The following is an 18,317-nucleotide window of genomic DNA, read 5'->3' as shown; positions in this document are numbered from 1 at the left end:
GTATTAATGGCTGCTGAACTGTCAAACGGTAGAAAACCAAACTCCTGCAGAAAGCAGAAGTCTGTAATAGTAAAGGAAAACAAGCTGCAGGTGAGGCAGGATCTCTAGCGCAAAAAAACTTTCATCGGGTAGGTTGATTTCTCGAATATTAAGAACCTTGATTTATTTTCTCTGACTAATTGAGGTTCAGGAACAGTTACTATGTTCTAATGCCTTTCTGTCCTTCATTCTTTGGGGGTTTTCTTCTCTCTTGTGGATGTTTGCGAAGAGTAAGGATTTCAAGTTGTATACTACATGCATTCTCCAATATCAGATTGAACCATTGAACCCCTCAACCATCAGGCTAGTGAACAAAAGTGGATGACATCATTTAACTTCACTTGTCCCATCACTGAAATGTTCCCACAATGTATGGACTCGCTTTCAAGGACTCTTCCTCATGCCCTTGATATTTATTGTTTATTATTTATATTATTGTTTCTTCTTCTTCCATTTCCACGTTTGTTGCCCTCTGTACTCTCGATGACTGCCCTTGTTGGGAGGTCTTTCATTGATTCTGTTCTAGTTACTATTCTATAGATTTGTTGAGTATTTCCATATGTACTTTGATAATAAAAGTTACTTTGAACTTTTATTTCCTATGCTTATTTAAGGTTTGCATTTCCTGTATTGGTAGACCTCACAGAATTTGCAACTATTTGCCATTTCCACTGATGAAATGTGAGCCAATATTTCTCAATAGCCAGAATATTCTTAGATTTTACAGAAGGAGTAAAAATCACACTTAAGACAAACAGCACCAACAAATCACTGCTCCAGCTAGGAAGCCTACCCAGTAACCAGTATGCAATAGAAATTTGTATCTTATTAAAGACATTTACTATTACTATTGATTACATTTCCTGTTTATCACTTCAGAAAAAATGAATGTGGTCTTTGGTAACTTACAAGGCTTCTATTCAGGTGAAGCTGCCTGCTATTTACTCGAGGAATTATACTGTTGGCTCATCTGGTTTAGGGGTCCTTGCTGACTTCCTGAACAATGGTGATTTGAAATATGCAACTAATGTCCCCAGCTGAAACAAACTGCATCTGGGATGTTGCTACCAATTCATCTGTATTTTCCCCTACACTGTGTCTTCTTTTTGATCCTTATTCATTGCTACATCCATGTCATGAATTCCAACAGCAGGCCTTTCAATCAAGTGGACCAAGTACATTGAATACACCAACAGCAAAACCTTGAAGTAGTAAACAGGTAAGGTGAACTTATAAGATGTCCAGAGGCAAACAGGCAGCCAAATATTGTGAATCTATCAGCTTAGCCGTAAACATGGCAAGATCACACTAAAGATCCTGCATGCAACAGTAAAGTACTGGAGCTTTCGAATTCCAAAACTGAATTCGGCAAGTACTGCAGGACTGATACATGTATGATCATCCTTTTAAATAACAATCAAAGAGCGACATCACTCAGATGCTAGAAACCCCAGTAAAATCAGAAAATATTGTAAATAGCCAAAGGATTCAAAGTACATTTATTATCAAGTATCTATGTAGTATACAACCCTGTGATTCACCTTCCCACAGACAGCCACAAAACAAAGAAAACTATGGAACATGTTCAAAGGGAAAAAAAATCATTTCCGCCCTCGCCCCATGCACAAAAATCAGATTGTGCAAACAGCAATTTAAAGAAAAGAGCAAAAACACAATATAAAACACAAAATCAAAAGGCATATTTCAGTTCTGCTCAGTGTTCTTTATTTGCAGACGACCCTGAAACAAAAGTGGCTCAAAAATAGTAACAAAGAAGAAGTGACCAGAAAATAGAACACATCATAATGTGAATTCAAGTCCAATCTACAAACCACGTTAATTAAAGCTGCTCCAGCAGTATCGGGAGAGAAAGATAGATCACTCGAATGGAAAGACTTACCTCGGGAGCAGCAAGTGAGAAGGGGGGGGAGAGAGGGGGGAGAGAGGGGAGAGAGAGGGGAGAGAGAGGGAGAGAGAGAGAACCACCTTCCTCTTTCAGGAGCAAGCAAGAGACTGGTAGGTGGCACTGAAAGCTCTCAGCAATCAGATAGCATTTCAGGAATGAAGATGGAATGAATGCCTCTGGACAACAGTCATCAAAACCAGGAAAACCTGCAAATCAAATTTATTTTCAGGCAGGGGTTCCGAACCTGGGCTCCACAGACTCTTCGGTTAATGGTAGGCGTCCATGGCATACAAAAAAAAGGTTGAGAACTCATGCTCTGAGGTAACAAAGACAAAATAGTGGAGGAACTCAATAGGTCAGGCAGCATCCATGGAGAGAAATAAACAGTTAACTTTTCAAGGTGAGATGCTTTATCAGGAACCTTCATCAATGTGTTGTCGAGATGGTGGACTTCAGAAAGGCACAGGTTGACCACTCTGCTGTCAGGAGAGTGAAGCACACAGTTTCTTGGTGTGCACATAACGAATTAGCTAACCTGGATCCACAACACATCCTCACTAGTCGAGAAGGCAGAGAAGCATCTGCACTTTCTGAGGAGATTGAGACATCCTTTCTCAATAGGAGCACCATCGAATGTCCTGTCTGGCTGCATCATTGTATGTTATGGAATCTGCAAAGCATTGGGTCACAAGACCCTACAGAGTACAGCAAAAACCACTGTGGGGATCACTGGAGTCTCCTTCCCCCCCTATTTGCAACATTTACCAGGGCCGTTGTTTACGAAGGACCCAATGCATTGTTGAGGATCCCTTCCACACATCCCATAATCTCTTTGATGCACTACCATAAGGAAGGAGGTGTAGGGGCATTAGGACTAGGACCATCAGAGTGGGTCATTGCTTCTTCCCTCAGGCTGTGAGACTAATGAATACCCTGCAACCACTAAGGTCTAGTCAATAGGACAGTGAGCGCTTTACTGTTTACCATATTGGTTCCTGTTTACTGTGCTATGCACTACATGCATTTTGAATTATATTTTGTTTTATGTGATGTGTGTGATGTATGCTTTGTGGGTCCACGATGGTCTGGGGGAGTGTCGTTTCGTTTGGTTGTATGTATGTACAGTCAGATGACAATAAGCTTGAACAAAGAAAACATCAATGTCTGAGAGAGGATCAAAGTCAATGAACATGACAAGTCCTAGCTGAAGAAAGTTGTTGAAGTTGATGCATCTAGAGATGTAAATTGAAGGCGATCTCACCGTTTCAGTGTTGGCCTTTACCCACAATTCTCTGGAGTCATTCATTTCCCTCCGGACTTATTCATCTTCTTCTATTCATGTCTCCTCATAAAAATTGCTGACCTGAAAAATTTGATTTTTCTACTCTCCACAGGTGCTGTCAGTCCTGCTGAGTATTTGCAGTATGTTCTGCTGTTATCATAGAATTAGAGAAAAGTACAGCACAGAAACAGATCCTTCAGCCCATCTTGTCCTTGCTGAATCATTTAAACTGCCTACTCCCATCAACCTGCACAGTGACCATAGTCCTCCCTCTCCCTCCATGCATGTACCCATCCAAACTTCTCTTACATGTTGAAATCGAGCTTGCATGCACCATTTCCACTGGCAGCTTGTCCACACTCTCACAACCATCTGTGTGAATAAGTTTCCCATCATGTTCCTCTTAAATTTCTCACCTTTCACCTTTAATCCATGACCTCTGGGTGTAATCCCATCCAATCTCAGTGGAAAAAGCCTGCTTGCATTTACCCTATCTGCACCCCTCATAATTTGGTAAACCTTTTAAATAAGTTTGATGGAAGCTCCTGCTACTTTCTTACAGAGTTTCTCAGAGTACAGGAGGACTTGTTTCCAAAGCAGTTCTTATGGTTTTCAAAGGTGATTAATGAAGTGACTAGGAATCAATAAGAGTTTTCACAAGTGGGGCAGGACCCTACAGGTCATTGTACAATATGGGTTAAACCTTCATCTGCTCCAGGAGAGATTGAAGTATTTGCTACCTTCCTCGATGCTGCACCACCAGTCTGAGCAGTCTTGGGCTAGATATTCTCACCAGTCAGTGACTGACAGAGCACGGAAACAGGTCCTTTGGCCCAGCTCATCCATCACGACCAAGTTGCTGAATTCAGCTGGTCTCAACTACCTGCATTTAATCCACGTCCCTCTCACCATTTTCTATCCATGTAACCATCCAAATTCCTTTTAAGTGTCATGTTTGTACCTGTTTCTACCACTTCTTCTGGTAACTCATTCCAGATACTCACCATCCTCTGCATGAAAATGTTGGCCTTCAGCTCCATTTTAAATCTTTCCCCTCTTATTTTAAATCTATGTCCTGTGCTTTTGAACCGCCCTACCCCGAGGCTCTTATATTTTATTTCCAATTAAGTTTTGAAGGGAGTCCTGAAGTATTTGCTGTGGACATCTGGGAACTAAGTTATGTGGAAGCACAGAAGAGAGTGGTTATTTCAAGAGCCTGCTGTGGGCATGTGATTTGGCCATGCAAGCTGGCAAAGTGTGATCACAGTCTCAGAAGCTGATACTGATTTGCCACCTTGCTAGTCAGTTTGGAGAATTCGGTGCTGTTGATGTTCCTGTGTTAGACTGTGCTTATCATAACTTGTCTATACCTGCAATGTTGACAGAAAAGGAGGGGCCAAACTTGGCCATGAGCCTGGTGCCAGATTGGGCAGATTGTTCAATGAACAGTCTTTCCTAGGATGGTTGTCTGTACCAGCTCATTGGAGGTAGTGCGATATTTAATTTTCAATGCCTGCCATTGCTGAGAGATAGCTTCCAAAATGTATTTGATTAGGAGCCTGTCTTAATTATTGCCTGAGTCAGAGCTGTGTGCAATGAAAAACTTTTGTTTTTTTGTCGCAGTTTCTCTTTGGCTTCAGTAAAGGAATCCAAAATGGTTTGGAAACAAGTGTGCATATATGTGAGTGTGTCATGAGCCCTGCAGGTCTCTGGGACTTTCTGTAGAGCGTTGGGCTTCCAGGTTTCTCCAGGACCTGTATTTGCTTGAGCCGTTAAACCCTTTGGTTTAATCTTGGCAAGTTAATTGTGACCGGCATGTGTTTCCCACATTCTATGATTATTTAAAGAGAACTCTCATTTAGTGCCTTCGTGGAGTCATTGTGTAGGAGAGAGTGGAATGTCTGGCAGTGTCGCTCAGTTGTTCCTCCGACACTCTTCTGGTATTCCTACGTCTAACCTCTTGTTTCCTCTCTTCATGAGGAATCTGCCAGCCTTCGCTCCCGGGGTCGAGTTGTTGTGGGTGCTTCCCGTGACTGAGGCTGCCCTGCTCCGCATCCGGGTTGAGTTGGTGCCAGCAACTGCAGTGGTAGAGGCAGAGCTGTTCCCATGTACTTGGCTCCAGTCCTGCAAGTGCACACCGTGATGAAGCGTCGAATATATAATGTAACACTGGCGTTCCACTGACCTTGGTTCTGCAGTGGCGGCGACAAATGTTTCACTTGCCAAATGGATCACCTCCCAATGAGGGAGATTGACAAGAGGGCTCATGGAACGACATTTGTGTGGATGCCGTTGTCCCTGTTAGAACTGTTCGCTGCTATCCCAATAATAAGCCCTGGATCACTGGTCACATCAAAGGCCTCCTAAACCAGAGGAAGAGGGCCTTTAAAGATGGTGATCGGTTGGAGCTTATCGGTTGGAACAACGAGTTCAGAAGGAACTCGGAGTACAGATAAGGGGGGCAAAGGAGCAGTATAGGAGGAAGCTAGAACAAAAGCTGCAGAAAAAAAGCATGAAGGAGGTGTGGGATGGGATGAAGATCATCACCGGATGCGGTGCAAAGCGGGGGGCGAACATAAGTGGAGATGTGGAGAAAGCGAACCAGCTGAACAACTTCTTCAACAGGTTCGACAGCTCAATCTCATCCTCACCGCAGAAATCCACACCAGGCTTACTTCCCTCACAGGAAAATAGCCACTCACAGGAGACCTTGCCCATGCCCAGGATTACGGCTGCACAGGTGGAAGGTCAACTGAGGAAGATCTGTACCAGCAAGGCGGCTGGACCGGATGGAGTTTCCCCACGATTACTGAGGGCCTGTGCAACTGAGCTGGGAGAACCACTACAGCGCATCTTCAACATGAGCCTGGAGCAGAGAAGAGTACCCAGACAGTGGAAAACATCCTGTATTGTCCCGGTACCGAAGAAACCACAACCAAAGGAGTTGAATGACTTCAGACCTGTTGCCTTGACGTCGCACGTGATGAAGACCATGGAGCGGCTGATAATACAGAATCTGAGGCCACAAACCAGGCACGCCCAGGATCCTCTTCAGTTTGCGTATAAGGAGAAGGTGGGAGTGGAGGATGCTATCATGTATTTGCTGCACAAATCACTCTCTCACCTAGATGGGGCCAGTTGTGCTGTGAGGATTACATTCCTTAACTTCTCTAGTGCCTTTAATACCATCCAGCCCAAGATCTTAAGGCACAAACTAACGGAGATGGGAGTAGACTCTCACATGGTGTAGTGGACTACTTGACAGATAGACCTCAGTATGTGCGGTTGGGAGACTGTAGGTCTGACACGGTGGTCAGCAGCACAGGAGCGCCGCAGGGAACCGTACTCTCTCCGGTCCTGTTCACCCTGTACACATCAGACTTCCAATATAACTCGGAGTCCTGCCATGTGCAGAAGTTCGCTGATGACACGGCCATAGTGGGGTGTGTCAGGAATGGACAGGAGGAGGAGTATAGGAAACTGATACAGGACTTTGTGATATGGTGCAACTCAAACTACCTGTGTCTCAATATCACCAAGACCAAGGAGATGGTGGTGGACTTTAGGAGATCTAGGCCTCATATGGAGCCAGTGATCATTAATGGAGAATGTGTGGAGCAGGTTAAGACCTACAAGTATCTGGAAGTACAGTTAGACGAGAAGCTAGACTGGACTGCCAACACAGATGCCTTGTGCAGGAAGGCACAGAGTCGACTGTACTTCCTTAGAAGGTTGGCGTCATTCAATGTCTGTAGTGAGATGCTGAAGATGTTCTATAGGTCAGTTGTGGAGAGCGCCCTCTTCTTTGTGGTGGCGTGTTGGGGAGGAAGCATTAAGAAGAGGGACGCCTCACGTCTTAATAAGCTGGTAAAGAAGGCGGGCTCTGTCGTGGGCAAAGTACTGGAGAGTTTAACATCGGTAGCTGAGCGAAGGGCGCTGAGTAGGCTACGGTCAATTATGGAAAACTCTGAACATCCTCTACATAGCACCATCCAGAGACAGAGAAGCAGTTTCAGCGACAGGTTACTATCGATGCAATGCTCCTCAGACAGGATGAAGAGGTCAATACTCCCCAAGGCTATTAGGCTTTACAATTCAACCGCCAGGACTTAAGAACTTTTTAAAAGCTATTATTAATGCTTTTTGAGATAGTGATTTAGATGCATATCATATTTTTTACTGAGTTAAGTATTGTATGTTATTAGTTTTGCTACAACAAGTGTATGGGACATTGGAAAAAAAGTTGAATTTCCCCATGGGGATGAATAAAGTATCTATCTATCTATCTACCTTGACTGACCTTACACTGGGATCAGATCGACAGTGGATGCAATAGCAAGCTTCACAGCAGGCATGTCATTATGGAGTAGAGGGAGGTTTGGGTTGAATTTCGAGGACAGCTGTATCTGAGAGAAAGGTACTTCACATTTCCAAATATTTGCTGATGTCAAGATATTTTGTGATGTTAGATAAGGCCATGTGTAATGGCTGATTCGGCACTTTTCTCCCCTTAGATTTCTTACATGATCCCCATGTCTATTGTGCCTGCTGTTAGATAGAATCTATCATCAGGGACCCCCACAACCCAGGACATGCGCTGTTCTCACCGCTGCCATTCAGAAGAAAGTATAAGAGCCCTGGAACTCATACCACCAGGTTCAGAAACAGTTACTACCCCTCAAACATCAGGTTCTTGAACCAGAGGGGATAACTTCAGTCAGCTTCACTTGGCCCATCACTGAGATGTTCTCACAACCAATGGACTGTTCATCTCATGTTCTCGATATCTATTGCTTATTCATTAATATTACTGTTCCTTCTTTTTGCATTTGCACAATTTATTGTCTTCTGCACTCTGGCTAAACTCCTAGTAGGGCAGTCTTTCATTGATTCAGGTATAGTTATTATCCCATAGATGATTATGCTCACAAAGAAATGAATCTCATGGTTATTTATGGTTACATAGATGTTCTTTAATAATGACAATTACCTTGAAATTTTGGTCTTTGAGAACCTGCACTGCAATCCTGCCAGGAGTTCTCAGGTCACTGAGAGAAGACAGTAAGGAATAATCCTTGCAAAGACTTTAACTACAGCAAAAAGCACGAAGATTCTCCTCTAACATCTTGATATATATTTTTAGATTTTGTTCCTTGAGTGACTGACTTCATTGCTTGCTTATCAGGCATAATGTGGCATATTAAACACCGTATTTTACCATTTACATGGCTGATAAATATATAGGTCTTGGGGTGGTGGGGGGTGTATCGTAAGGGCATAACATCAGTGTATATTCTCCCGTGACTGCGTGGGTTTCCACCAGCTTCCTCCCACAGTCCAAAGACATATGGGTTGGTAGGTTAACTGGTCATTGTATATTGTCCCATGATTAGGCTAGGGTGAAATAGATGGGTTGAATGGTGGTATGTCTCAAAGGGCTGGAAGGTCCCATTCCATGCTGTATCTGAACAAACAAATAAAAAACATGCAAACCCCAGTTTGAACGTCATCCATTTCAGAAGGCTTATAACAAAAACCATTCTGTAATAAAAAAGAACAGCAATAATGAGCTGAAGTGAAAGGGAAACAGGAGAACATTTGAAGAATTGTCTCTTGCCATGCCAATCCACAATAATGCAACTTCCTAAAAATGCCTGAGGCATTCATCAGAAGAGAGAAAGTCACTGGGCTCTGTAAACTAAAGAGGCACTTGAAATCTAGCAGTATACTATTAAGAAATCCCAAATCCTCTTTAACAAGGCAGATGTATTGATGGCATGCTTTCTAATCTTATTGTTATACCTCTATTTCTACCTGTCCAAATAACCCAAGGGAAAGTCTGCATGCAGTGCTCCTGAGAATTAGAATATTAGGTTTACAATATTAAATTCTCAACCTTATCTGATAAAGCAGGTCATAACCAAAACAATATTTTTTCTTGCTGCTTCTTTATAGCAATTTTCCTCACAAAACAAGGCAAATTACCTTTCAAGTAGATCAGTACAGCATCTGGGAGATGGATCAAATGACAATTACCAATAGGTGCACATGTTGAAACCTCTGCCAAGGAAGTCAGTGTTCACAAGGTTAGGGAGCATTCTACTAAGAATAATGAACTGTCAGCGCCTGCATCCAGTAAAAACCTCTGCGTTATTTTGCAGAAGACAGGAATCCATTACTTCTACAGTATATCCCAGTCTTGTCCAGCTTACCCTACAGAGATACACAGAAATTGCATCAAGTATCAGTAGAACACCAGACAATGGGCCTTGAAAATAGTATAGGGTTTTAGTTTAAATAACTCCTAACAGTCTAAAGTACACATACACAAACACACAGAGATAACTGTCATGAACCCTTCAGGCCTCTGCAGTGAAACCTACAGCCTTGGTCTTCTAGGTTTATTGAGCACCTATATTTACTTATTGTTGCTTTAACTAGAATTGTCAAGCCTTTGTGCTTTCTGTTTAATTTTGTCAAGTTAATTGTGACTAGCATGAGCTTTCTGCAGTCTGTGCTTATTTAAAGCGGACTCCTGATTAGCGCTCATTGTGGAGCTCTCGTATTGAGAATGATTTGTCTCGTGGGGTTACCCAGTTGGGCTATCGATATTCTGTTAGAAATCCTAAGTAAAAACTCTTGTTTCTGTCTCTACATGGGAGCCTGCCGTTCCTCTGCACCCGGGTTCAGTCTTTACCAGCGGTCACCGTGCCAGCTAACACCATAAATAGCCTACAAATATAACAGGTGGTACACTCTCTGCTGAAAAGATTCACGTGCTTCATACAGATAGACTGAGACCCTTGTAAACTATTTTATCCGCAAAAGGAGCACCTCTTAAAACCTACTGATTTTGAAGAAAACTTAAGAAATATATACAAATGATAGAGCTGTATGACATTAGGACCAGATCTCCACAATCCTTCGAGAGATATATATATATCTGTATTATTACAGTACAACACATTAATTTTAATGTGGGAGTAATGGTAGCGGAATCACTATGGAAAGATTCATGCATCTCTTAATTCAATGTGCAGGAGCCGTATATTGATTTTCTAACCGTCTGCATTGTATTTTCTGTTGCACATTTATTATGCGTAATTTGTCACCTGCATAGGGGCGTGATAGAAGTGAAGAGTATAATTACATATTCACACTTTGTCTTAGGTCAGTTTAGTCCAGATAGAGTCGGGAGGGTAAGCCACAGAGTGATTTTAATCTGTTGACTACTTAAGTATGCTTAAAAACATAAAGATCGCTTAATACCACTGACTTTGTTATTTCGCTAGTTTTAGTTTCATTAGCTTTTTATCATTGCGAGATTGTTCATCTTTGCTGTTTGTTGATCAATGATCAAACAAACTTTCTTTAGCTTAGAACTTAATTATTGTGGATAGTGTCAACTACCTCACCACCCCTCGCCTCCCGCCCCCCCTGTCGTGTTTAGTCTTTGAGCAGTTTTGGTTTGCTTACAAATAACCGCTACACAATGTTGCAGAGTTGACTTGAACGAATAAGGGCACATTTATCAAGCAAGAGCAGAAAATGGGGAAGGAGTTTAAAAACGTCAGGAATCCAAATGAATTCCCAGAACGTGGCTAGTACTGGGGGTGTGGATTCCCTAGAGATGAAATGTGGAGCATGGCTCAGAATGTACTTGTGTGACCCGAAGTACTTTGCTCCATTGAGCATATAGGAGTCTTCTGTTCCCTTCCCTAACATATGTAGGAGTTAGTTCTGTGAAACGTATCAAACTTCAGTAATTACATCTGTGCCACAATCTATGACTTATTTGTTGTAATATAGGTATTTGCCCAATGGTATGACCAACCACTCCACCCCCATGTCAATATTGAGATAAATTAAGATGGCAGGGCTGCATGCATTTGAAATTGAGGGTGACCACCTGCCATCTCTTTTCAGTTTTCCTATTCATGCTATCATCTTTATGTGCCATGTTGTATGATGTAGGCCATCATGATCTCTTGACCGTGATTGTTCTTGGCAATTTTTTTCTACAGAAGTGGTTTGGCATTGCCTTCTTCTAGGCAGTGTCTTTATAAGACAGATGATCGTAGCTGTTATCAATACTCCTCAGAGATTATCTCCCTGGCTCCCTGGAGTTCGTGGTCACATAACCAGGACTTGGGATATGTACCAGCCGCTCATGCAACAATCCATCACCTGCTCCCATGGCTTCACGTGCCCCTGAATTGGGGGGGGGGGGGGTAGGGGGGAGGCACTAAGCAGGTGCTACACCTTGCCCAAGGGTGACACATAGCGCCTTACACCTCCTTCAGTAGAGACACTACCAGCCAAATTCGTCCCACACTTAGCTAATTAGCATTGTCAGTTGGAAGATGATTTAATTGAGAAATGAAAAATATTTCAATCCAAAGTGATAGTTCTAGACAGTAGCAACTAACTTTACCCTACAATCAAGCAGTGATGTGGGGAAGCTCGATGCCAATAATGGCAGACCCAGTCTACAACATGATCAATATATTACAAAAAAGAGGTCACCTTCCAAACTTCCAGCTGAGATCTGTGCAATCTCAATTTGCGATACTTCAGTTTTTTTTAAAAACTGGATGACTTCAAAAGATCATGTTGCTAACTAAATTTAAAACTGACCTACAAGAGGCAGGAACCTATGGAACTTATCTGCAGGAGGCATCTTGACAAGTTACAAAGGGAAAGAGAGCAAAAGTATAAACTGCACTTGCATGTGCTGCATTTGAACAAGCAGTATTTGCATGAGGTTAACCATGCATGCTTATTTGATACATGCAGTGATCTTAAATAGATATTGAATTACTCTGATTAAGCCTTACAACAGGTATCAAACTGGATTGATGTCATCGCCACTACACTTGAATGGAAGGTGCACTGACAGAACTTCGCAGATTATACCTGGAACTTTAAGCTCTAACATTTCTTAATCTATCAAAATCCACTTTTCCTATCACTGCTTATTCTGAAGGATGTAATCTTCATTGGCATCCTCATGGAAGTTGTTTCTGCAAAGCTAATACCCTGAACGTAAAATCAAAAATATAGATAAATGATTAATTTAATGTATTTTGATTTGAGATGATTATGTAAATTATTTGATGTTGACTCAGCTGCCCATCTTGACATTTGCGCCCATTGGAATATAAATCTTTAAGTAATTACTTGTAATCACAGGATATGATTCAACCTTGCAGGTCCATGCCAACTCCCAGCAGAGTCATCCATCAATCGCCTTCCCCCCTCTCAATTTCTCTGTATTCCTGTAACCTCTTCTCTCTCACATGACCATAAACCACCACCATGTCCTTGATTTTGTTTTGTCACTAATTGCCATGAATGGATAAGTTTACAGTAACCAATTAACCTACAAGCATATTCCTGCAGAATTCATTCACATTAACCTTGGTTACCAATACCAGTGCTCCTGGTGCACTCCTACTGATTATCCTACCAGCACATTTTTATGCTGCAAAAGGACCACAACTTGGTTCAGAGGCTTGCGTGCTTCGATAACGTGGAGAGCTATGCTGGCTGGAGTCAGGGCTTTATGCTTTGTCTCTTGGTAGGGTCACCCATGCCAAACAGGTCAAAGCATTGAGGATAGACTAAAAGTGGTCCACCTGTCCTCCAAGTTCAGCTTTTACCCTGATTGGTAAAACAAAACTGTTGTGGGCACAGCAATAAAGAATGTTCCTAAATCTGAGTGTGATGGTGTTCCTGAGTCTCCGCCCAGGATTTGCATGACTGACAGTCATGAAAACCGACAGGAGGCTACTGACATGACGAAGGAAGCCCTGAGGTGGAGACCTTGCATTGCTGCTCTAAACGCCAATGGTGTGATGGGCAGTAACAAACATATTTTTGCAGAATTCGCTTGTGTCAGCATTGATTAACAAGATCAATGTTCTTGCTGCACTGGTTTTCATGACCCAATTAGCGAATATGGATGGAAATCCATTTAGGAATACCCAGTGCACTCGGCTTACTGACTGAGAAAACCTAATTATCCAACTAGCAAACTGAATTTGGGCCCCAATTTTTAAAAAAAACACGTGCATTGCACACACTAAAATAAAAATGGTTTGTGAAAAATGAAACAATAGCATGTTTCACTAGAGTTACCAATCAGCACCAGCACTTGGAAAACTGATTACCGGGTTTAGATTTAGATTAATTTATCACATGTACCTCAAAACTAAACTCACCATTTGCATCATGTGCTGGGGACAGCCCACAAGTTGCCATACAAGTGCACCAACATAGCATGCCCACAATGCTCAGCAGGACAACACAACAATAATAACAAGACAAAACAACAACAGCAAAGATGCCCCATTTCTCCTTCCCATGCAGCCCCCAACAGATACAGGCTACTCTCCAACCCCGGAACAGGGTGTCTAGAGGCCTCCATCTTCCAGTCCGAGGCCTGAACTCATAGTCTTCAGGCCTTGTGACTTCTGGATGCACTGACACACTGGATTCAACTATTGGGCCTTGAATTTGGTATTCAACATCCGGGCTTCTACCTTCGGTATTGTCTCTAAGACTCAGTTGAACTTTGAAATAGGGACCTCGAACTCTGGATTCAGATGACATCCAACCCTGGGACTTCCCGACCTGGGGGCTATCACTGGCGCACCTGCCTCATATCCACACGGGGCAAACCCAGGACTCTCCAATCCTCTCATGCCGCAAACCCAGGACTCCGCAATCTGGGGGGACATGCTGACCTGGGGACTGCCAATACAACATCCATCTGTGGAGATCACGGGTCTTCCACCGCAGAGAGCCAACCTGGGGATGAGACACCTTACCAGCCCAAGTAGACCTCCAGTGCCAGGACTCACTGATCTGGCAGGGACTTGTTGTCTGAGGATGTCACCAGCCCTTGTCTACAGGGCCTGCTAGTCTGACAGCCATCCCCAGGGATCACTGGCCTTTTACTACAGAATACTCTACTGGACTCCAGCTCCTGCCCCGACTCTTCATTTAATGCCCCGACCTCTAATTTCTGAGCCTAGACCCTAACCTGTACCGCTTATTCCTGCACTGCTTCTATAACTATCATTATGAACCTAAAAAGTAGCCAAGTCTGAGCTGTGAGCTCGACAGACATCGAAGCTTGGCCCCATCTTGATCTGACACAAAATGCTTATGAACATTAGATTCTGCTTAATACAAATCATGTTTTGTTTTTTTCTGTGTTCGTGGAGAGAAATCAGGGTGGCAAGGTAAAGGTGCATCTCTACGAAGGAGTTGTAAGGCACTGCTTCCCTCCACTAGCCTGCAGGTCACCACTGGGTAAGGAGTAGTACCTACTTAGCTCACCAATCAGGGTCATGTGAAGCCATGGGAACAGGTGGTGGATGGTCATATATGCATATCACAAGTCCTGGTTATGCCACCACTGATGTCAGGCAGACAATCTCTGAAGAGTACTGAAAATGGCTGGAGTCACCCAGCTTGTAAAGACACTGCCCAGAAGAAGGCAGCAGCAAACCACTTCTGTAGAAAAACTTGCCAAGAATAATCATGGATACAGACCATGATCACGCACGTCATACAACACGGCACAAAGTGATGATGGTGGGAGGAGAAACAGAAAACAACCCTGCAAACTTAACCCAAGTGGCCAGGCTAATTAGATTGAGAAAGTACCCAAGTAGCAGATTTCAATGTGGGGCTTCTGCTTCACCATTGCCCAGATAACTGATGTGATTCTTCAATCACTTTGCTCTATTGAATTAATAATATGGGACAAAAATACTCGCAACCCTCTTACCGGGCTCGTATGCAAACTTGGCTCGTTAGCTAACTCCACTAACAGCCACAACGTGACTCAGCATTGAGAAGGCCACCTTCCATAAGCAACATATGTCTAGGATCAGTATGATTTGGGGTTCATCAAAACAGGAAAGTTGGGATGTTTCGATTAAGGAACATTGATTATTGCGAATGCTATGTTAAAACTGCTCCATGCAAAGTTGGTGTTCTCCAGAAAATTAACAGATTGTCCACCAGCATAAAATTATAAAGAAATATATATTTACCAAAGTTACAGTTACAGAAAAAGAAAAAGAAAACAGCCCATTACAGTTAAACCATTCCAATGTGGCACAGTGGTGTCAAGAAAACAACCTCTCCCTCAATGTTGCAAAAATAAAGGAGCTGGTTGTGGATTACAGGAGGAATGGAGACAGGCTAACCCCTATTGACATCAATGGACCTGGGGTTGAAAGGGTGAGCAGCTTTAAGTTCCTCAGCATATACATCACCGAGGATTTCAGTGGTCTGTACATACTAGCTGTGTGGTGAAAAAAGCACAACAGCACCTTTTTCACCTCAGACAGTTGAAGAAGTTTGGCATGAGTCCCCAAATCCTGAGGACCTTCTACAGGGGCACAATTGAGAGCATCTTGACTGGCTGCATCACTGCCTGGTATGGGAACTGTACTTCTCTCAATCACAGGACCCTGCAGAGAGTGGTGAGAGCAGCCCAGCTCATCTGTGGATGCGAACTTCCCACTGTTCAGGACATTTACAAAGACAGGTGTGTAAAACGGGTCCAAAGGAACATTGGGACCTGAGTCACCCTAACCACAAACTGTTCTAGCTGCTACTATCCGGGAAACGGTACCGCAGCATTAAAGCCAGGACCAACAGGCCCCGGGACAGCTTCTTCCACCAGGCCATCAGACTGATTAATTCATGCTGATACAATTGCATTTCTAGGCTAAATTAACTGTCCTGTTGTACATACTATTTATTACAAATTACTATAAGTTGCACATTGCACATTCAGATGAAAATGTGACGTAAAGATTTTTACTCCTCATGTATGTGAAGGATGTAAGAAATAAAGACAATTCAATAAGTCAATAAACGTTGGAGCTCATTTCTGGAGTATCACTTTCCTCATGCATTGAACCATAGTCTGTGTGAAAGCTCCTATAACAGCCTGAGTTGACCATCTTGAATGAAATGGCTCTCTCAAAAGTATTGGTCCTTTCTCATTGGAGCCATTCATTTGCACAAAGCACCTTTAACAATGGGGACTTTCCTTTGACCAGCATTCTGCAGCATCTTCCCTTGCGCCTTGTCAAAAGCTCCTGCTAAAAAGAACCCAAACCAGACTATTGTCCTCCAGAAATCTCTTCCTGCCCAGCTCCTAGAACCTTCTCTTGCATCGCACAATCCTAATTGAATGACACAACATCCTAAATCGACCAACATGGCTCCTTATCTTTGGCCGACACACTCTTACCAGCAGAACCCACTGCATTTACAGAAGACTGCTAAAATAAAATACCTCACAGCATAGCAGCAGAAATCATAACCAGGGCATTACATTCTAAAAACACTGAAGTATTTTAAAGTATAGAAACAAATAATGCTTCAAATATTGAGTAGGATAGGTAGCATCTACAAAGAAAACAAAATGAGTTCATGCTCTAGGCTGATGACACGGAAATTTTAAAAAAATGGATATTAAGTATGTCTAAAGTTGCAGAGAAAGCCCAGATGGGGTTAGCAGGGATTGATATCGTGTGTTGGAGCAGGAGAACAAAGAGAGATCTGTGATTAGGTTGGAGGCAAGGAGAGACTGAGAAAAATGTGGTGGGACTGACAGGAAGAGTATGCATAGGCTAGTGAATAACTGGAAACAGGTCTACAACAAGCATAAACAACAGATGAGAGAAATCTGAAATACAGCCAAGCCCCCTGTAATGACAATTCAGGTTACAGAAATACATCCGTAAAGAATTCATAAATCACTAAGATCCAGAATGCTATTCACTCTCATGGCATTTGTGCGAAAAGAGTAAATCAATTAACACAAATTATTTCGTTCCAACCCCTGTTCCTTGACAAGTGCACAGGCGAAGCAGCTTTACATAACTGAAAATCATGGTACAGCCGGGTTACAGGTTCAGTCCCCGCCCCCATGAATGTAATATGTCAAAAAATATTCAACATTGTAAGATTTTGTTTGGTAACCAAAAGGTGAGGCATAGGTCTGGAACACAAGCAACAAACTTGCACACAGAGCAATTGCAGAACTGTAAGATCTGTAGCCTCGTTTGGGTTTTCTTTAAAAAATAATTCCCTTTCCAACTGCAAAATAATTTACGCGTTTCCTCTATTTCCTTTTCTATCTTTATTGCACATGGCATATTTTTTCAAGCAAGTGACATTGATGGAACAGGTAGAAAGACTTACATGTATTTTGTAATATGATCTATATGGCAACCATTTGAAAATACACAAAAATATTAATCCCTTCTATCTCAAGATGCCATAAAAATTTCAAATGCTGTGAAAGAGTGGCAAGATAACACATAGGGTTTTTCAAAGTCAATGCTATGTTGCCAGATTGAAAGGATGGAAATACATGTTCAGTCTTTGCATTAAATATGTATTTATCTCTTGCCCTCATGGTCTTACCTTTTGAAGAATGCTTTAAGATAATAAAGAGAACTTTCTCTATCAATCTATCATATACAAAACTCTAAACATATTTCCATGCTTTACTGAAAACTCACAAGAGGTACTCGTGAGTGTTTTATATTACAGTGTCATCTCCAGGAATATTATACAACATTGTCACATTATGCTGCATAATATAGTTAATTGTCTGTACTGAGAATACTGTGAACACACTATTGCCAACATGCTCCCTTTCATCCACACTTTAATCAGTTGTTAACCAGACCCCCATAAATTATTTAATAGGATTATTGATTTTTTGTTAGAAAGTGCAATGTTCAAAGTTAGCGCTCGTAGTCAATCTTAAAGATGCACAAACCTCATTCCTTTCAAAACATACACTAAAGCCTGAAAGCCTGAGTCATTTATTAATCTATCTCTGTGTTTTGCAAAGATTTGGGCTAGTTTTGTGCTAAATAGATTGAGCATGCGCAGTGTGTCTGTAATCCTGTGACAGTCAACTCTGCTGATGGACATGTTTCCTCAAGTCTTAACACTAGTGCCCCATAGAAATGCAGTCGTAGGAAAGCAGCACCCATCATTAGGGACACCCACCACCCAGGCCAAGCTCTCATCTCACCACTG

The 18,317-nt window shown here is 42.4% G+C and overlaps 1 protein-coding gene across 18 annotated transcripts in view; it reads right to left on the bottom strand.

Annotated features, from left to right (window-relative positions):
• Positions 1-18,317, bottom strand: part of atp2b2 (ATPase plasma membrane Ca2+ transporting 2) — an 889,877-nt gene that overhangs the window by 471,959 nt on the left and 399,601 nt on the right. The gene's annotated exons all lie outside the window — the stretch shown is intronic.

Source organism: Hemitrygon akajei, chromosome 19, assembly GCF_048418815.1.
Source record: "Hemitrygon akajei chromosome 19, sHemAka1.3, whole genome shotgun sequence".
Classification (NCBI taxonomy): Eukaryota; Metazoa; Chordata; class Chondrichthyes; order Myliobatiformes; family Dasyatidae; genus Hemitrygon; species Hemitrygon akajei.
Note: the sequence above shows the minus strand (reverse complement) of the source record. Positions and strands in the feature narration are given on the sequence as shown.